General features: G+C 47.7%; 1 protein-coding gene across 2 annotated transcripts in view; it reads right to left on the reverse strand.

The window, feature by feature from the left end:
- Nucleotides 1–11,140: 11,140 nt before the first annotated feature.
- The window catches only part of ECE1 (endothelin converting enzyme 1), a 112,158-nt gene continuing 109,822 nt past the window's right edge, over nucleotides 11,141–13,476 (reverse strand). For both annotated transcript variants that reach the window (XM_074934002.1, XM_074934001.1), the window contains one exon: nucleotides 11,141–12,653. The gene's annotated coding sequence lies outside the window, so the exon portion shown is untranslated. The remainder of the gene's footprint in view (nucleotides 12,654–13,476) is intronic.

Genomic DNA, 13,476 nt, shown 5'->3' on the forward strand with positions numbered 1-13,476 from the left:
CCGGGGTGCCTGTCAGGGGGCAGGGGTGTGGATAGGTCAGGGCAGTCAGGGGACAGGGACTGGGGGGGTTGGATAGGGGCTGGGATCCCGGGGGCGGGTGGTTTGGGGTGGGGGGGTCCCAGGAGGGGGCGGTCAGGGGACAAGGAGCAGGGGGGGTTGGATGGGTCAGGGGTTCTGAGGGGGACAGTCAGGGGGTGGGAAGTGGGAGGGGGCAAGTAGGGGGCAGGGGCCAGGCTGTTTGGGGGGCACAGCCTTCCCTACCTGGCCCTCCATACAGTTTTGCACCCCGATGTGGCCCTTGGGCCAAAAAGTTTGCCCACCCCTGGGCTAAGTATAAAACAAGCAACAACAAATGGATACAGCCAGATGGGGCAATACAATGAAAAAGAGACAGTGTTGGTCAGCGTGATTCATAGATTCATAGATACTAGGGTCAGAAGGGACCATCATGATCATCTAGTCCGACCTCCTGCACAACGCAGTCCACAGAATCTCACCCACCCACTCCTGCGGAAAACCTCTCACCTATGTCTGAGCTATTGAAGTCCTCAAATCATGGTTTAAAGACTTCAAGGAGCAGAGAATCCTCCAGCAAGTGACCCGTGGACCATGCTACAGAGGAAGGCGAAAAACCTCCAGGGCCTCTTCCAATCTGCCCTGGAGGAAAATTCCTTCCCGACCCCAAATATGGCGATCAGCTAAACCCAGAGCATATGGGCAAGACTCACCAGCCAGATACCCAGGAAAGAATTTTCTGTAGTAACTCAGATCCCACCGCATCTAATAGGTAGTGCTGTTTACAAACATTTGTTCAAACATCCTATGGCTGTTCAGTCCAATCACCTTCATAGCCCTTCTTATTTGCTATTCTTGGCCATTCATGGCTGATGAGGATTGGTCATGAGCATTTGGGGAATGGCGGTTCTTCCAGCAGAGTCTCCTTTTTTTTAAAAATATTAATGAGCAAACCAGGGTATATATTATCGCTTTTTTGAAAAATTACAGTCATCTAATCAGGGACCAGAAACAACGTCATGTGACTTAAATAACCCCCTCAGTGACAAAGTGCCTCATCAGCCAGCACACCCCCTTGTGACTGGGTATGACCTTGTGGGGTCTTCTGCTCCATGGCCCTCACCAGGCAGCCATCCAGGTCTGCTGATAGTTCACTTTACCTTGTGATTCCGTCCTCCAGCCAGGCCACATCCCTGTAGGGGTTGTCATAACCATACAGCTAAGGGTAACCTAGAATTCCTCCTTACCTGTAAGGGGTTAAGAAGCTCAAATAACCTGGTTGGCACCTGACCAAAAGGACCAATGGGGAAAAAAGATACTTTCAAATCTGCGCAGGGGGAGGATAAGGCTTTGTGTGTGCTCTTTGTTTGTGTGTTCACTGCGGAAGCAGAGAAGCATCAGATCAGAAAACTCCTTCTCCTAAAATCATCCTAAAATGAGTCTCAATATTTCAAAAAGAGTAAGTAAATAAGGCAAGGCGCGTTAGATTATCTTTTGTTTTTAGCTTGTGAGTTTTCCCTGTGCTAAGAGGGAGATTTATCCTTGTTTTTTTTGTAACTTTGAAGTTTTGCCTAGAGCGGAACCCTCTGTGTTTTGAATCTGATTACCCTGTAAAGTTACCTTCCATCCTGATTTTACAGAGGTGCTTCTTTTACTTTTTTTTCTTTATAATAAAGTTCTGTTTTTTAAGAATCTGGTCTCAAGCCTCCCCAGGAAAGGGGGTGAAGGGGCTTGGGGAGGATATTTTAGGGAAACAGGAACTCCAAGTGGTTCTTATCCTGAATCTTTGTCTAACTCACTTGCTGGTGGCAGCAGTACCCATCCAAGGACAAGACAGGATTTGTGCCTTGGGGAAGTTTTTAACCTGAGCTGGTAGAAATAAGCTTAGGGGGTCTTTCATGTGGGTCCCCACATCTGTACTCCAGAGTTCAGAGTGGGGAGGGAACCCTGATGGGGGGAATAAGAGTCCAACTCAAAAAAGAGTCCACTTCCTCAAAGCAGATCTTTGGTCTGAAGCCTGACCCCTTAGTACTTCTAGACCTTGTATCTGGGTCCTCCATGCAGGACCCCGCCTCCCATCCCCTTCCCTTGGTGAGCCTGTAGGGACCCAGTCCCTGCCTCCACCCTGGATCCAGCCCAGGGACCCTGCAGCAAGTGGGTTTTCTGCCTCATCAGCCCTCTTTCTTCTTCCCTCAGCTACTTCCTGAACCAGCCCAGCTTGGGTGCAGGGGCTCGCCTTGTCTGCATCCTGCCCTGGGGCCAGGCTCGTGGTCTCAGCCGCTGCCACAGCCTGGGGTGCTGGAACCGGTTTTAGAGTGGGGGTGCTGAGAGACTTTAAACCAAACTGTTAATGATGGCACCCACTTCAAGCCAGGGGGTGCGGCCGCAAAGCCTGAAAACCAGACTAACAGCAGCAGAGCCCAGCACCAGGCCTCCTGTCCCACCATCGTACTGCACCCACTGCGTGCAGGAGCCTGACAGCAGCTGGGCTCCCCTCTGGGAGCTGAGGGGTAGAGGCCTGATGCCCTCCCAGGGCTGGGGTCCTCTGAGCTGGGCTTCTCCCTGGTAAGCATCTCCTCCAAACCTGGCAACAGTCACAGGTGTGCAGGGCGGGGCTGCCCGATCCCATGGCTGCTCTTTAACCCCTTCCTGCCTGCTGTGGGGTGTCTGTACCGCATCAGACCCTCCCACTCCAGCAAGAGTCAAACAGTGCTCAGCGAAAGTTTGTTTGCACACATACAAAGTGAATATGTAAATCACAGGCAGTGACTCATTCCTCTATAGAAAAAAGGGCTCCATCTGGCAGCAAATTTACGTACAATGAATAATTTGAGCAACTATGCAGGTAGGCATAGCTATTCCTGAAAGAGTCCACGTGCAGACAAGCCCTCTTACTGATGTTGCTTATTCCTGTATGGTAAGGAGAATAAGTTGTACTGGTATAAGGCAGCTTTATACCAGTATAACTGTATCCACACATGGGATTGTACTGGTATAACTAGATGAAATCACTTCCCTAGCCAACATAGTTATACTAGTACAAAATCTGTCTGGGCCAGCCTAAGACAATCTCTTTGAAGTCATGCAGGAGGGTTTAACCCTATATCTTCTCTTATTTTTCATTGGCAACAATGGATCTACAGTATTTTACACTAGCTGAGGATCTGGCCCACTGTGTGTAGCAACTATGGCTAAGATACAAAGTCTGAGGAACTCATTTTGAAAGCCATTTAGTTCGACCTTTTAGAAAGGTCATGTGTAGTTCTAGCTCCCTGGCTCCTGGTATTGCCTTACAGCAGGACTTCCTTCACCAATAGCTGGAGTTAACAAAAGGCCTCCAGCCTCTCTCCCTACAGGTACCCTGCATTATGCCTTCAGCAGTGAGCTATTTCTGCCCACGGTGCAAGGGTAAAAAGAAGGGCATTTGGGGAGAAAATTAGGGTCAGGCTTTCCAATGTCACTGAAGGTCAGAACAGGCGATCACGATGGATAGGTTAAACAAGGCTTTCATGAAGTAGTAGATGGTCAGGTTATTGTCCTTGGAAACATGTTACCGATGGACTATAGCAAAAAAGAGGTGTCTGGGAAGAGAACTAAGTTCTAATAAGGGGCATGGGAGTGTCTATTTGCTTTGAAATAAAAAAACAATAAGAAAGTAAAGAACCCAAATAGCATTCACTAGTGCAGAACAGCCAGCATGTGTTCATCACTAACAGCCCTGGCCATGTTTGGGCAGCTCAGGAGATGCCCCACTAAGAGCAGTTTTCCCTCTGCCTTACCTGAGGCCCAGCATGAGTGCTGTCTACCATCGACTTGGGGCAGCGAGCCCTTGGCTCCAGAATTCACTTCCATCGGTTGAAGAGAGACCACATTTGTTGATTAGTAATGCTCCTCTTTTCTGAGCCAATCCATGGACAAATGACTGGAGGGGGAGAACTGGGTGCATGTAAAGGAGACAGGGATGATGTTTGTTACATTCTTTAGCTGTGTTACCCAGGGTTTTCAGAACCCAACGCAGTGGTAACTTAACTGTTTCACTCAGGCAGTATCAGGAATAAATCAGTGGGAACACAACGCTTCTGGCTGATGAAAAATTGTTACAAGCAAGCATGCTCTTACCTAAAAACTACAATTTATTAGATTTAAGCACACTAGAACATAAGCAATAGGTTTAGAACACCCCAAATCATTACCTAGAATTTGAGATGGTGTTGAGTAGTTCACAGCAGGGCCGCGATGGCCGGTCACTTCCCTGCTGGGGAGTATGGTTTCAGAAAAGTCTCTCAGGATCATTTCAGAGAACTGCTCCAAAGTACACTCTATTGTCTAGTCTTTTTATAATTAACTTTTACAAAACATAGAGCTCATAAGGACACATCATAAGGTCATCACCTCTCCTGACTTCAATAAACTACTTATCAACAAACATTCCTAACAATAAGAACGGGGAGTACTTGTGGCACCTTAGAGACTAACAAATTTATTTGGGCATAAGCTTTCGTGGGCTAAAACCCACTTCATCAGATGCATGGAGTGGAAAATACAGTAGGAAGATTTTATATATATATACACACATACACACACACACACAGAGAACATGAAAAGATGGGGGTTGCCATACCAACTCTAACGAGACAAATCAATTAAGGTGGTCTACTATCAGCAGGAGAAAAAAACTTTTGTCGTGATAATCAGGGTGGCCCATTTCAAACAGTTGACAGGAAGGTGTGAGTAACAGTAGGGGAAAAAATTAGCACAGGGAAATAGTTCACAAAACTATTTCCCCATGGTTCCCCCCCTACTGTTACACCTTCTTTTAACATCACTGTTAAAAACCTGTGCCTTATTTCTAAGTGTTTCCTAAGCTAGACCAAACCAAGGTCAAGCCTGTCTTGTGCCATAATAAGGCCTGTTCGCTAAACATTCCCTGTGCAGGAATTTGCACACTTACGTTTATTGTCTTAAAGGAGCCCTGCAAAGGATTTTTAAAAAGCTGGGTTTGTGCCTCTTTGATGGATAAAGGGGTGGTGTCAAATAAAAGATAAGGGATGTGTAGGTGAGGGCTTTGCTTGTTTTTTGTTATGTTAGAAATACCACCTTTGGACTGCCCTTTGCTGAAGGGGTCTCTGAGGGTGTGTCTGGCAAGCCCTGATACTTCAGGCCATGTCTACATTGGGGTTTAGCACTGGTCTAGAAATAGACTGTAGCATACCCCCCTTTCCCCGCAACACTGGTGCAAGTTACTATTCATACTAGTGCAGCACATTTATGCTAGGGATTAGCACCATCCTGGAGTCTGCCTGCACCCTGCCAGTTAAGAGAAAATGGATAAGGAATGCTTTAGAGGGGGATTTTTTTAAAAAAGTGTTATTGGGACTATTTTTGTATCCTTCCACCAAGGGCCATAATTACATGATTTACAGCTGTTAGGAAAATCTGCAGGAGCTACAGGGTGGAGGCTCAGCTCCCAGAATATTGGACTACAGAAAGGTGCTGGTACTGTGCTGAGAGGGATCCATAAAAGCTTGCTAATGAAAGCCAGTAACAAAAGCTTGAAGGCCCTTCTGGGGCTAGAAGTGTGCTGGGTCCCCAGCAGGACACTGAGGACCTCCCCTTTCTGGTGCTAAGAAGATCTCAGTTCCTAGTTCTGTGAGGTCACCAGGTAACAGAGTCCAAAAGCCATGACAGTCTGGTTTCTATACAAGCCATTACTGGCCTGGGGTTGTTTTGCCTGACCTGGCTTTTGAGCAGGGGGGATTTGTGGGGGGGGGCAGGAGGGAGGAGAAGAGGGAATTCCACATAGGGAAAGTGGAACATTTTCACAGGCAGGTCTTCAAGCAGCAGCAGCGGTTTTGCAGCTGCTCAGAGGTTTGGAATCTTCCAAGCATGAAAAATAAATGTGTTACTTGGCGATCAACTCCCAGTACGGGGTATACAACCTCATCCGTCTTCTCTTCTCTCTTGTCCCTTTGCTTCCTGTCCTTTCCATGGCTGCCCTTGCAATAGAGTAACTTCTCACTTAAAGTCGTTCCGGTTAACGTTGTTTCGTTGCTGATCAATTAGAGAACATGCCCATTTAAAGTTGCGCAATGCTCCCTTATAAGGTCATTTGGCAGCTGCCTTCTTTGTCCACTGCTTGCAGGAAGAGCAGTCCGTTGGAGCTGCTGGTGGGGGCTTGGAACCAGGATGGACCGGCAGCCCCCCCATCAGCTCCCCGCTCCCCTAAGTCCCCTGTGCGGCAGCCACCCAGCAGGCTATCAATTACCGGGCAGTTCAGCTGTCCCTCCCCCCACTGCCCTGTGTTGCTCCTGCCCTCTGCCCTGGAGCTGCTCCCCGGAGCCTCCTGCTTGCTGTGCGGGGGTGAGGGGGGAGAAAGGGGGCTAATGTCAGGGTGTCCCCCTCCCCCCTGCCTCACGCTTACCCCATTTCCATAGAGCAGGGGGGGAACACAACAGGGCTCAGGACGGAGGGAGCTTCGTGGCAGCAGCTTCTGTCTCAACTTGCTGACCTACTTAAAAAGGCCATGTACTTAGAGTGGGGTCAGTCTACTTAAAGGGGCAATGCGCATCTCTCTCTCTCTCTCACACACACACACACGGTGTGTGTGTCTGTCTTGGTCTGCCATGCTGTCTCCCCTCCCTCCATTTGTGCTGCCGTGTAGAGAGTGAGGCTACATTAACAACAATGGGTTAACCCCTGAAGGGTCAGCTGAGTGCTAGTTCATCATTTAGCAGTAAGGCATCCCCTGGGAAATGTCCCACCCTCCTACTCCACCACCTCAACCAAGCTTCACAATCATCATTGCTAAAAGAAAAGGAGTACTTGTGGCACCTTAGAGACTAACCAATTTATTTGAGCATAAGCTTTCGTGAGCTACAGCTCACTTCATCGGATGCATACTGTGGAGAGTGTAGAAGATCTTTTTATACACACAAAGCATGAAAAAATACCTCCCCCCACCCCACTCTCCTGCTGGTAATAGCTTATCTAAAGTGATCACTCTCCTTACAATGTGTATGATTGTACAATGTGTATGAACGTCGGGGGGGGGAGGGTTCTCCTCAGACGTTCTTGTTAAACCCTGGATTTGTGCTGGAAATGGCCCACCTTGATTATCATACACATTGTAAGGAGAGTGATCACTTTAGATAAGCTATTACCAGCAGGAGAGTGGGGTGGGGGGAGGTATTTTTTCATGCTTTGTGTGTATAAAAAGATCTTCTACACTCTCCACAGTATGCATCCGATGAAGTGAGCTGTAGCTCACGAAAGCTTATGCTCAAATAAATTGGTTAGTCTCTAAGGTGCCACAAGTCCTCCTTTTCTTTTTGCGAATACAGACTAACACGGCTGTTACTCTGAAACCTGTCATTATGCAAGGCACTGCATTTAGCCGTATGGAGTGGAAATCTATCAACTGCATGAAAAAACTTGTACAGATACAGACAGACATCATCTTCCTTTCCAAATGCAAACAGATGGACATCGTACCAAAAGGACTGAAGGTAAAAAATCCATTACAATCTACATACCACACAGACTATGCTGACAGCTTGTGCCACACGCTCTCAAAGAAACTGCGGAACCAGCTGATCAACATCCCATACAGCAAACAGTGAAAGATAAAGAATGAGCTCTCAAAACTGGATACTCTCATAAAAAACCAACCTTCCACACAAACTTCCTTGTGGCTGGACTTTACTAAAACTAGACTAGCCATTTAGAACACACACTTTGCTTCTCTACAAAAGAAAAAGGACGCTAAACTTTCTAAACTACTACATGCCACAAGGGGCCACAGCAATGGTTCCCTCAACCCACCCAGCAATATTGTTAATCTATCCAACTATACTCTTAGCCCAGCAGAAGCAGCTGTCCTATCTCGGGGCCTCTCCTTCTGCCCCTCCACCCCCACAAACATGATACAGTTCTGTGGTGACCTAGAATCCTATTTTCGACGTCTCCGACTCAAGGAATATTTCCAACATACCTCTGAACAACATACTAATCCACAGAGACCTCCCTACCAACACTACAAAAAGAAAGATTCTAGGTGGACTCCTCCTGAAGGTCGAGACAGCAGACTGGACTTCTACATAGAGTGCTTCCGCCGACGTGCACGGGCTGAAATTGTGGAAAAGCAGCATCACTTGCCCCATAACCGCAGCCGTGCAGAACACAATGCCATCCACAGCCTCAGAAACAACTCTGACATCATAATCAAAAAGGCTGACAAAGGAGCTGCTGTCGTCATCATGAATAGGTTGGAATATGAACAAGAGGCTGCTCGGCAGCTCGCCAACACCACTTTCTACAAGCCATTACCCTCTGATCCCACTGAGAGTTACCAAAAGAAACTACAGCATTTGCTCAAGAAACTCCCTGAAAAAGCACAAGATCAAATCTGCACAGACACACCCCTGGAACCTCGACCTGGGATATTCTATCTACTACCCAAGATCCATAAACCTGGAAATCCTGGGCGCCCCATCATTTCAGGCATTGGCACCCTGACAGCAGGATTGTCTGGCTATGTAGACTCCCTCCTCAGGCCCTACACTACCAGGACTCCCAGCTTCCTTCGAGACACCACTGACTTCCTGAGGAAACTACAGTCCTTCGGTGATCTTCCTGATAACACCATCCTGGCCACTATGGATGTAGAAGCCCTCTACACCAACATTCCACACAAAGATGGACTACAAGCTGTCAAGAACACTATCCCCGATAATGTCACGGCAAACCTGGTGGCTGAACTTTGTGACTTTGTCCTCACCCATAACTATTTTACATTTGGGGACAATGTATACCTTCAAATCAGCGGCACTGCTATGGGTACCCGCATGGCCCCACAGTATGCCAACATTTTTATGGCTGACTTAGAACAACGCTTCTTCAGCTCTCGTCTCCTAACGCCCCTACTCTACTTGCGCTATATTGATGACATCTGCATCATCTGGACCCATGGAAAAGAAGCCCTTGAGGAATTCCACCATGATTTCAACAATTTCCATCCCACCATCAACCTCAGCCTGGTCCAGTCCACACAAGAGATCCACTTCCTGGACACTATAGTGCTAATAAACAATGGTCACATAACCACCACCCTATACCGGAAACCTACTGACCGCTATTCCTACCTACATGCCTCCAGCTTTCACCCTGACCACACCACACGATCCATTGTCTGCAGCCAAGCTCTGCGATACAACAGCATTTGCTCCAGCCCCTCAGACAGAGACAAACACCTACAAGATCTCTATCAAGCGTTCTTACAACTACACTACCCACCTGCTGAAGTGAAGAAACAGATTGACAGAGCCAGAAGAGTTCCCAGAAGTCACCTACTACAGGACAGGCCTAACAAAGAAAATAACAGAACGCCACTAGCCATCACCTTCAGCCCCCAACTAAAACCCCTCCAACGCATTATTAAGGATCTACAGCCTATCCTGAAGGATGACCCAACACTCTCACAAATCTTGGGAGACAGGCCAGTCCTTGCCTACAGACAGCCCCCCAGCCTGAAGCGAATACTCACCAGCAACCACACACACCACACAACAGAACCACTAACCCAGGAACCTATCCTTGCAACAAAGCCCGTTGCCAACTGTGCCCACATATCTATTCAGGGGACACCATCACAGGGCCTAATAACATCAGCCACACTATCAGAGGCTCGTTCATCTGCACATCTACCAATGTGATATATGCCATCATGTGCCAGCAATGCCCCTCTGCCATGTACTTTGGTCAAACTGGACAATCTCTACGTAAAAGAATAAATGGACACAAATCAGATGTCAAGAATTATAACATTCATAAACCAGTCGGAGAACACTTGAATCTCTCTGGTCATGCGATTACAGACATGAAAGTTGCGATATTACAACAGATAAACTTCAAAACCAGACTCCAGCGAGAGACTGTTGAACTGGAATTCATTTGCAAATTGGATACAATTAACTTAGGCTTGAATAGAGACTGGGAGTGGCTAAGTCATTATGCAAGGTAACCTATTTCCCCTTGTTTTTTCCTACCCCCTCCCCCCCCAGACGTTCTTGTTAAACCCTGGATTTGTGCTGGAAGTGGCCCACCTTGATTATCATACACATTGTAAGGAGAGTGATCACTTTAGATAGGTTTCAGAGTAACAGTCGTGTTAGTCTGTATTCGCAAAAAGAAAAGGAGGACTTGTGGCACCTTAGAGACTAACCAATTTATTTGAGCATAAGCTTTCGTGCGCTACAGCTCACTTCATCGGATGCATACTGTGGAGAGTGTAGAAGATCTTTTTATACACACAAAGCATGAAAAAATACCTCCCCCCACCCCACTCTCCTGCTGGTAATAGCTTATCTAAAGTGATCACTCTCCTTACAATGTGTATGATAATCAAGGTTAGCCATTTCCAGCACAAATCCAGGTTCCCCCCCCCAACCCACTCTCCTGTTGGTAATAGCTTATCTAAAATGACCACTCTCCTTACAATGTAATAAGCTATTACCAGCAGGAGAGTGGGGTGGGGGGGAGGTATTTTTTCATGCTTTGTGTGTATAATAAGATCTTCTACACTCTCCACAGTATGCATCCGATGAAGTGAGCTGTAGCTCACGAAAGCTTATGCTCAAATAAATTGGTTAGTCTCTAAGGTGCCACAAGTACTCCTTTTCTTTTTGCGAATACAGACTAACACAGCTGTTACTCTGAAACCAATCATCATTGCTGTGTATCAGTATTAAATTGTTTGTTTAAAACTTATACTGTGTGTGTGTGTGTGTGTGTGTGTGTGTGTGTATACACAGCCTTTGTCTGGTGAAAAAAATTTCACTGGAACCTAACCCCCCCTATTTACATTAATTCTTATGGGGAAATTGGATTCGCTTAACATCGTTTCGCTTAAAGTTGCATTTTTCAGGAACATAACTACAATGTTAAGCGAGGAATTACTGTATAAACCCATCTGCATGTTAGGCATGGGATCCCACTGATGTCCCATACAATACAAACCACACTGTCAATGCTTAGAACTGACTCACCTTGACCAACCAGGTGAGAAGGCCCTGGGGCCTGCAGGAATCAGAGCAGCAATAAAAGAGACAGACAAAGCCTCAAACCCAATAACAAGTATTTTATTTCAATTACAATAAGCGCCACAATGAATGTTGAAAAAACAGTTACAAAAAAATCCCTCCTTTAACATATAAATACTAAAAATCCCTAAAAGTCCTTCCCTTTGTCTAAAGTATGATTGTGCCCCTTGCTGGAGGAAAACAGACTGGAACCCGTTACTGTCAGCAGTTTCCTGTTAAAATCTAGGAGAGACTATTGCACAGCCCATAGTCTCTATAGGCTCTTTCCAGGCCAGCTCCCTTGGTGTCTTGGAAGCACAAACTGAAGGGACTGGCTTCCTTTGCTCTGAAAGCTCACAGTCCTGACCTCCCTGTCCCCTTCCAGCGCTTTGAGTTGACAGCACATCTTGAAGCGATCATCGGGTTCCTATACTCCAGTAACCCATCCCAGATTGGTTTAGCTGTGAGACTAGACTACCTGTGGGAGGAGCACATAGGGTTACATGATAGACAGCAGAAGAAATCATCCCAAGGCTGGCACTGGGTGAGATGCTAGGACTCTGCCTAACAAATCTGCTGTGTGAAAGGCCTCAAGCCACCTAGTGAGCCACAGAGCTCTCCCAGCACTGAGCCCCGCTCCGTGGGCTCACCTTGGGTAGTTTGCTTAGGAAAATCCTCCCTGCTCTGCACTGGAGGCTGTGAGGAAAGAAAGGGGCAGACATGGAAAAAAATTCCCCTAGCAATGCAGAAGAGCCACATGCAATGCTGGACAACTTATCTGGCCACGGTGCCCAAGCCCACAGGCTCACATGCAGAGAGCAGCTAGTGTTGTGGCAATCCTGTGGCTAGGAGACTGCAAGACAGGAATTTAACAGAAGCCCATAGGGTGGGCCTGAAACGAGGCCATGGCTTTTAGGGAAGAGACAGGAACACAGCAGGAGTTACTCTGCATTCATTATCTGGAATCTGGACAAATGCATTGCCTAGGAGCAGACGAGACTCTTCATAGCTAAGCCTACTCTTGGTCGCTCATGGCCTATTTTCAGCGCTGTGAAGCACCTGCCCCTCACGCTGAACAAAATGGGTACGGTGGGTTCTTGGTTCCTCTAACCATCAGGCCACAGGCTTCTAGGCTCATTAGGCATACTTGAAAGAAAACCTGCCCCACTTGCCCCAGCAAGACCATCAGATCTGTGCCTCTGCCCATCCAGAATGACTCCTCCAGCCCCTGCCAGATCTCCAGTTAGAAGGGGGTGGGGACTAGCTCTTCCATCTCCCAGACAGCTGAGAGACATCCAGCCTCTACAGTCCTACAACGTGCTTAGCCTTTCCCAGCTTGCAGGGCGCTGGGTTCTCTTGCACGTAGCAATGACTATGGCGAGCCTGGCTAATACCTGCAACACAGTAAGCCGGCCAACCTGCGACCCAGCCTTCTCAGCATCAGAATCAATTGAGGACTCCAGCTCCACAGTGCTCACACCAGTGGCTACTTTCCAACGTCTTGCTTATGGGAAAGGAGGCATTTCAACTTGGAAGAGTCCAAGGAAGCGGCAATGATTGGGACTGGATGGAAATAAGAAGAAAGGGAGCGAGATGAAGTAAGTCAGAGAGACTTGAACAAACTGTTTTCCCTGGGGGCCATGGCACCAAGAGCTCCCCCATCACCTTCCTTCCATAGCTCTTGGGGGTTTAATGCTTTTTGGATTCCCTTTTTCCCATCCAAGATTGGGATTTGTGCAGACTCTGAGCCGGAAATGTGGGCTGAACTCCATGCTGGAGCAAACGTGCATATACTCAGGCTGCTGTGCCAGTCCAGAGGGAGGAGGCTGCTTTCACAGCTGACACTGAACATTTGTAAGGCCCTGGAAGGGCTCTAGGCTGGATTTGTCATTGGGCACTACCCAGGGTGGTGCATAGCCAACATCCACCCCTTTCTGAGGTTACTGATTCCCACCCTTTTTTCCTATGGATTGCCACTGTGCACAGAAGAGGTAGGACTGCCAGTCCACCAGGCAGTTGAAGGGTGCGGGGGGGGGGGGTATTTTGTGGCTGGGATGGTAGAGGAATGCCCAAGGAACCACCACATTCCACATGATCTCCACCAGCCCAGGGACCATGGGGTCCTGTGGTTACAACTATCCCCTTATGGAGCTGCTCAGAGGGGATGCTAGCAGTATTGTTAAATAACTGGCCAGCTGTTTACACAGGAGAGAGGCCTCAGCCGTCACAGGTCTGTGAGCTGTCTGAACAGAGCCGTTTCCCCAGCCTGCCAGCCAAACAGCAAAACCCAAGGAGACTTACATCTGTGCCTGACCAAAGCTACACTGTGCAAGGCGGGTTTCAGCAGTAATAATGATGACATGCAGAGGGTTGGTCTATGCTTGGG

The sequence above is a fragment of the Natator depressus genome, chromosome 18 (assembly GCF_965152275.1).
Source record: "Natator depressus isolate rNatDep1 chromosome 18, rNatDep2.hap1, whole genome shotgun sequence".
In the NCBI taxonomy this organism is placed as follows: domain Eukaryota; kingdom Metazoa; phylum Chordata; order Testudines; family Cheloniidae; genus Natator; species Natator depressus.